Consider the following 7,888-nt stretch of genomic DNA (forward strand, 5'->3'; position numbering starts at 1 on the left):
TGTGTGTGTGTGTATGCTGTCCTGGAGACACCTGCTGTAGCGTGAACCACTACAAAGGTGGTTTTCAGTACTTAAACAGGTGTTTATACGTCTGTCTGCAAATAGATTTTGGTAACACGATAAAATTATAAGTGTGCAAGATACAGGTGTGTAGTTGAGATCAAAATGAAGGCAGCATTTAAAGATGGGTGTGGTTTGACCCATGATTATTGAGTACTCATGTTTTACTGTAGTCATGACTCCTGAGTACTCAGTGGTCAGATTACCAACATGTTAACAGGAGTCATGGCTGAGTGGACAATGCTCCCTGTAGCCCTGCAACCATTGCCCAGGAGTAGTTTGAGGAACATAGCAAAGAGGTATTGACTTAGCTTCAGATCTCAGTCCCACTGAGGATCTGTGGGACGTCCAATCCATGGAGGCGCCACCTCACATGTTCCAGAAATGAGAGTATCTGCTGCAACTGTTTTGGTGACTGACACCAGAGGACACCTGAAGCAGTCTTGCACAGTCCAGGGGCCTCATTTATCATCAGTGCGTATGCACAGATATGTGCGTAGAGCGTGCGTACGAACATTCCTACACAAGTATGGAATTTATCAACTTGTACTTATACTTAGGAATATGCGTAAATATACACAACATCTGACCATGCGTACGCACATAACCTAGCGATAGAATAAATATGTTAGAAATTTTTTAAATAGGTGGTTGAAGTTCGGTCCTTCACTTCAAGGACATCTCTGTGTGTGTGACACTATGCACAACGAGGAAATTCAACCATAAGTACTGTAAACAAGAACTCATAATGCTGAACATGTAAGATCTTGTCTTGTGGCTTTTTTTTGTACATATTTTTGATAAATACCAAACTGATGTCAAACTGATGAGTTTAAAGCATAATTAAGCCTCTTTAAGTGAAGTGAACTGTATGATTTAGACGCCAGCTTCACTTTAAATGATTAATGAAAAACATGACATTTTGCATTAAAATCTGCGCTGCAGATATTATTACATGGCTCTATAGCAGCAATTTGCTGTTGTTGGTTGATTTGCAATTATGCAGAACTTACCAAGTTTCTGTTTTATGTGTGCACATTTTATGTCTCGTCTTTCCTGTTTTATTTTAAAATCACTAACTGGTTGTCTCTGTCCTATCATTACTTCCTGCACACCTCCGTCTTCTTCTTCTTCTTCGTTGAGTTTAACGGCGGATCGCGACCGTAAGAGCAGCATTACCGCCACCAGCTGGATATACGGGTCAGAGAATCTGCTCACAACAATATACAAGGGATGGAGACCTCGTCACAGCTGCTCCCTGATGGCGTTCCCTCACCTGTTTCCCATCTCCCCTCATTACCTCGTGTATATTACCTCGTGTGTCTCACAGTCTTGTTAGCAGGTCGTTGTACTTCACAGTCTTCGTACCAGCGTTCTTCATAGCCATAGGCTGCTTTGTTTACAACCTTGCCTCCGTTTCTGACCTCGCCTCTCGCCTCTCGTTTTTTGGGTACCTCTGCCTGTTTGACTGACCTCCTGTATACCGAACCCTGACCGGTAGTAAACCTGCCTTTTTGCCTGAACCTGTCGAGCATTTGTGTCCGTCTGATCTGTGTGAGTTCTTGACATCATTTAACAATTGATTAATAATCCTCTGATTTATACCTTAATGAAGAACCTTTTATGGTTGTACATGTAATATTTTGTTGATCTTGGGGAGGGTTTACCCTTTAAAAACCTCTGAACTGTTCAGAAAATCAAATGGCTTTTGTGTTATACAAGGTCTTTCATACATAAAGCAGTATTATGAAATGTGTTTTTAAAAATGTATGTAACATGCACACGGTGACAAAGAGGCAGAAGATCAGTCAAACTGAAGCAATCTACTGTATACTGATGTAAATGCACAGAGGCTGTTAGCAGGAAGCAGTCAGCATGAGAGAGACATCATCATGTTGTAAGACAAAGTCATCAGCCCATCCCCCTTCACAGCTCCCTGTGCTGTGGGCTCACACAGTCCTCAGCGTTAAATACCTTCAGCATGGTTTTAACCCCCACATCATTACCAAGGCTGCAGGAAGACGTCTCCAGTTTCCACGCTAAATGAGTGGGATAATCTTCGTACATCACATGCTGGTGTTTTACTAAAAAGCTGTCACTTTCAGATGTTTGCTTGTGTTATGTCTGGTTGTTCAGGACATGGCAGAGAAGGAAGAGCCGCACAGCAACAATTCAGTTTAGACAACATTTCATCAATCGTGACTCAAAAGTCAACCAAACATAAAATCAGTAGGTGCAAACCTAAAACTACATTTGGCTTAAACAAAGGATAAACTTAAGATAACTACATCAAATGAAACCCACCTGGGTGCCTGAATGGAGTCATCTCAGGATGAAACTAGTTCATAAAAGCCCTTTTCAGCCATGGAGTACATAACTGCTGCTTTATCACACAAACCCACCACAATGACAGAGAGACACGATATGTACATGATATTAGTCATTTTGGTGAGATTAGAACCCAAGTGATGTATAAAATACTAACTCTAAACTAACAGCATCTTATCAAAGTAAAGTAAATAAAAGCTTATTGTATTGATGATTTTCTAAACACTGCAGTCTGTTTATGTGTGATGATTATTGAACTACTCCTTTACAAAAAGAAAAACGTTAGCTTGATCCTGTCTCCATGTTGGGGGTCATTCATAACTGTAACAACAGATGAGGTTAGTTTAGCTGCTCCCTGTACAACTGTCCTTGATGGAGATGTTTATCTGGATCTGTCTGGGCTCTGATGCTGCAGGTATTTAATAAACTCAGACAAAACATTCTCACAAATAGCTGGAAGCAACAAACTAAACTGTGACTCTGTGTGTGACGGCTCACCTGTCTGATGTAAAGAGACGTAAACAAAGGACTTATCCTGTCTCTGTGTCAGAGATCATGTATAAATACAAACGATCCGTGAAGCTGCTGCATGCTGTGTTCTCATTTTGGAGATGCTCTTGTGGATTGAGCTGCTGCTGACCTTCATATTTTAATAGGGAGCAGGTCCTTCACAGAGGCGGTCATGGTGCAGCTAAACATCAAGCATAACATGTCATATGTTTTACAAATGGAGGCCTGAGCATCCCTAATAGATAAAATGTGTTTGTTTCTTTGTGGGAGAAATTTGTTTTAAGGATGGACTGAAAAATCTTATTCTGGTAGAATTCTAGTCCAACCAGATGGCAGCAACGAGCTCGATCGCACAATGACTGCCACAGTCATGAAATAAACAAACCAGAATGAAGAAACTTTGGAGGTTTTCTCATTTTTTTAAGCCAAAACTTTTTTCAACTCACAGAGCAACTGAACAAAATGCCGATGTGAAGCTGGAGTTATGATGCTTTGAAAGGACGGTGAGTTTAGACACGAGCCCTCATCCTGGCACAGCGCTGAAGTGTTTCCTTTGTTTTTCTTTGATAAGAGTACAATTCAAAATAGAAAATAATCTGCTGTCTGCACAGTGTGTATGGACTGGATGTCAGGACATGTTGAGCGCAGCATAGTATAAAGAAACAGTTGTTCGATCAAGTCAAATTAAGTAGAATAACTGTTATTTATATGGCACATTGCAGTGCCACCAAAGTGCCGTCCAGTAGAATAAGACCAGCTTCACATATCAACCACATCAGTTTCATGGAGTACACTAAGCTGTCATCTTGGTCCTCTGATGAACAATTCAATTCATAGAATGATTAATTCCTGTTTTTTTAAATCATAAATAAAATTGCCATATTAACTAGTAAAGATTGAAGGCTTTTCATGTTCTAAACAGTAGATGTTGCCAGCATTCACTCTTATATATATTCAAAAGCTTTTATTTCAAGGATAATGAAAGCAAAACACAATTTAGTTTATAATCCACCAAATGTGCTTCTCAAAAGAACAAAAGAAGGGCGTCTATCAGTGTGTGTGTGACTGTGTGCACTGGAGTGTGAGGGTGTTAGGAGTAATGCATGTCATGTTTATTTCTTTGTTCGGCTTCTGTATGCCTCATGTGCACAGACATGAACACACGAGTTAGGTCAGAAACAAGTTCTGCATGTGTGTTTGTGTTTCAGGTCAGTTCTGGAACTGAAGACTGGAAAGTCAATGCATTTCACACATTAAGAAGAATTTCACTTAACCTAGAAAGATAGTTTAATGCCATATATTTAAAAAAAAAAAAAAAAAAAAAAAGTACTGTGTAGAACAAGAACCGTTTATGATTTAGCTCTAATAAAGGAAAATGAGAAGGTTTTTGTTGTTGTTGTTGTTGTTGTTTAGCACTGTGGTAAGACTGACAAACAGTCACAGCTCTGTGGAGCCTGGTGTTCCTTTAGCTCTCAGTAATGATGACTTCATGAAATTCAATCTGAGAAAAAATCACAATGTCTTTAGGTGCAGCGGTTCTGGAGGCATCCGGAGGACCAGATTTTTATTTGGACTGCTGCTCTGCTGTAAATCTCCCAGGGCTCACATCAATAATACATTCTTCTCAATATGTCTGTTAGAACCCAACCACACTGCTCAAGGATGTTTATCCTCAGAACACTTCATCATTAGACATGATCGACCTCTCTTTATTACCAGGATACAAACTGCAGACTTTTAACGTTGCTGTAATCAAACTGCAACTCAAAAAGCCTACTTTGGAGCCAGGTGTTTTAGCAAATGATGAACTTATAACCATGAAAACCATAAAAACATGCTGAGGTTAATTGGTGATTGTAAATTGTCCGTAGGTGTGAATGTGAGTGTGCTTGGTTGTCTGTCTCTAAGTGTAGCCCTGTGATAGACTGGTTACCTGTCCAGGTGAACCTGCCTTCACCCTGAGTCAGCTGGGACAGACTCCGCCCCCCATGACCCTAATGAGGATTAAGCGCTGTATAGATAATGGATGGATGGATCCTAACAGAGCACTTTACTATCAGACTGCAGGCTTACTTGTGGTTCACAGAGTTTCCAGAAGGGCCTTCAGTTATCAGGCTCATCTGTTGTGGAATCAGTTCCAGTCTGGGTTAGCAGACATCGTCTTTTTAAAACATGGAGCTTCGCGTTAGTTCAGACAGGCACGGAGTCAGGCGGTCACATGGCCCCTCCTGTCCAATCGTCATCGCTGAAGTCCAGCCCACCCACTTAGCGTGCTTTATAACTGAGGCAGCGTTCATTCATTCTGCCCGCTTCACGCTCACCACATGGTGCTACTCCAGCCTCTGCAGATCATCAAATCTCCTCCTCCTCCCCAACCACCACCTTTTAAAAACGGTTCAATCTCATATGACCCCGGTGTTTCCCATATCGTGGGATTGTAGGTTGCAGATGGTTCATTATTGTACCTTGAACTATGTAATCTAGATTCTGTTAGTGAAGACAATTTAGTTGGTCTTGTGTTCATACTGTATTCGAAAAATTGTAAATTCATGGCTCTGCGGGGGGTTTGTGATCTCAGGGATTATCTGTGTCATGCTTGCGCAGATCGTTCCAGAGCATCACGAGCAGAGTCACCGCCAAACTAAATGTATGTGATCTCAAATAAATGGTTACAACCTGACAAAGTGTCCTGTCTGAATTAAAACTTTTTATTAAGAATTCATGAAGTGGCAGGTCCTCCCCTCATAACATCTTGTATGAACTCTTCACACATGACTATCTGGTCGTCCATACATATCACATATCTTGATTCCAGCTCCATGCTAATGTGAGATAGTTGGTCGTCCCATAAGACATTATAAAATAGACAGAGAATAATCTTTGTTTTCGAAATTCAACCAGCAAAGCCAGTTGGTACCTTCTGTGTCCAGTCCTTTGGAAGCCAGAGAGGATTATTCTGATATACCAGATACAACATGTGAATAAGATGGTGGGTAATACAAGAACAATAAGTAATAAATATGAGTATTTTTTTTCTCTCTTTTGATAAAGCAGACTAGCTCGTGTGCTTTAACATTCTGCTGTTATGCTAAGCTAGGCTAAACACATATTGACTCCAGCTTCATACTAGCATGTATGTGAGACAGCAGATAGTCAAATAAGATTTTATGGACAAATAGACAAATGAGACAATATTCTCCCTACACCTCGGACAGATCGGGCAGGTTTTTGTTCTCGTTGATCCAACGGCATCACAGTCTTGAGAGATGACAAAATTCATGTAACACAGACTCTCACGTACTTGTAGATGCAGAAAGTATAACACCGGCCTCATAACAACAGCTAGGGAGTACAATCAAGGCTTGAGCTTGACTAAATTAATCCAGGTGACATCTCTGTACATTTTACATATTTTCTTCTCTTACCCTCAGAAAGAAGAAAAAATATACACATGTACTTCCCAACATGCTGAACTATTTCTTTACAAATGTGCACCATATCATGATGCAGCTGAATCAGAACGTTAGTCGTCCACAATGTGCACCAGCAGCAGACACATGCACTCTCTGTTAGAATATATGTTTCCATAAAACAAAGGGGGAAAAAAGTAATGTCAGACTGACCTGCCTCCCTGCCTGCTGCTTCTGTTACATGTCTAATAGGAGGAAATGGCTTGTGGTGAGGAGAGGATCCAGCCCTTCTGTGGGAGTTTAATTCAATCACAGCTCTGGTCAAAAATGAATTAAAACTCTCATTAAGCCCCCCTCCTGTGTTCCAGAGACTAAGCTGGCTGCTAAGGCTCACAAGTAGAGATTTGGGTGTTACATAGACGCATCAGTCAGCTCTGCAGCTATCTGTCTGTGAGTCAGCCATCAGTCACTAACTCCATCATTTTGTTATTTTAATTTGCAGTGCCAGCGCTCACCCACACAGTGTGCCCAGTGAACCTGGTTGCAGATTATCCAAACAGCAGTAGGACTTGGATGTCTTGTTGTTCAACCTGAGCAAATCACAGTTTGGCCAAATGGAGAGCCTGTCTGGACTTCCTATCTCACTGAGCACAATGAGGACAATACATCACAATCCACATCACAGGACCATTGACCTTTCCACAGTACACTGTAACTAACCACTTTGGACTGTGGCCATTTATTATATGGAGCAGAGCAGCATAAAGTGTTGTTTTGTGTCAAGAAGAGAAAGAGGAACCTGTGTGTTGTAACCCCGCAGGAAAACATCTCTGTGCCTCCAGCCACTTATGTTTGTCTGCTGCGGGACCAATTCAGGCTTTGTCGCTTCTGAGCAGCGGTTTCCATTATCACTGGAGTCACACTGATGCATTGTTACGTCTATTGTCAGGATACAATGGCCGATTCTATTCCTGGACTTGTATGACTGTGCTGCAGTTATTCTTTTATGCATTTAAAAAAAGAAAGATGTGAACAAATTAATTTTCACACAGATGAATTGTGCAAGACATTTTGATTCTCTGCCACTTAAGATATGAACCATTCAAGAGGCTCTGAGCAAAATGATCTAATGGTGATGGAGGATTGGTGCAATCTGTAAAGCTTGACGCAAACACAGTCTTTTTATCAGCTGGCTAAAAGCCTTTATACGTGAGGAAAACGCCACTTGTTCCCTCTGTGCCCATGACAGGCATTCAAACATGGTTCTGGAGCGCCCCCTGCTGATCCAAAAAGAGAACGTGTGCTGCCTTCAGGTGCATACGATAATAAAACTAAGAAAAGTCCTGTGTGCATGACATGTGAGGGATCTGTTGTGGTGAAAAGTAGAAAATATGTGAACAACAATGAATTACTGAAGGGACCGACCAGCACAAGCCCAGGAGCTGCCTTCCTTCATACTGAGACACGAAATGAACACAGTGAAACAAAACACTATCAAAGAGATGAAAAACAATCCCAAAGAGACACAAAATTATCCAAAAACAATTGAAAGATGACCACAGAGAAAGTACAAATACACA

Source organism: Stegastes partitus, unplaced genomic scaffold (assembly GCF_000690725.1).
Source record: "Stegastes partitus isolate 25-593 unplaced genomic scaffold, Stegastes_partitus-1.0.2 Scaffold675, whole genome shotgun sequence".
NCBI classification, from domain to species: Eukaryota; Metazoa; Chordata; class Actinopteri; family Pomacentridae; genus Stegastes; species Stegastes partitus.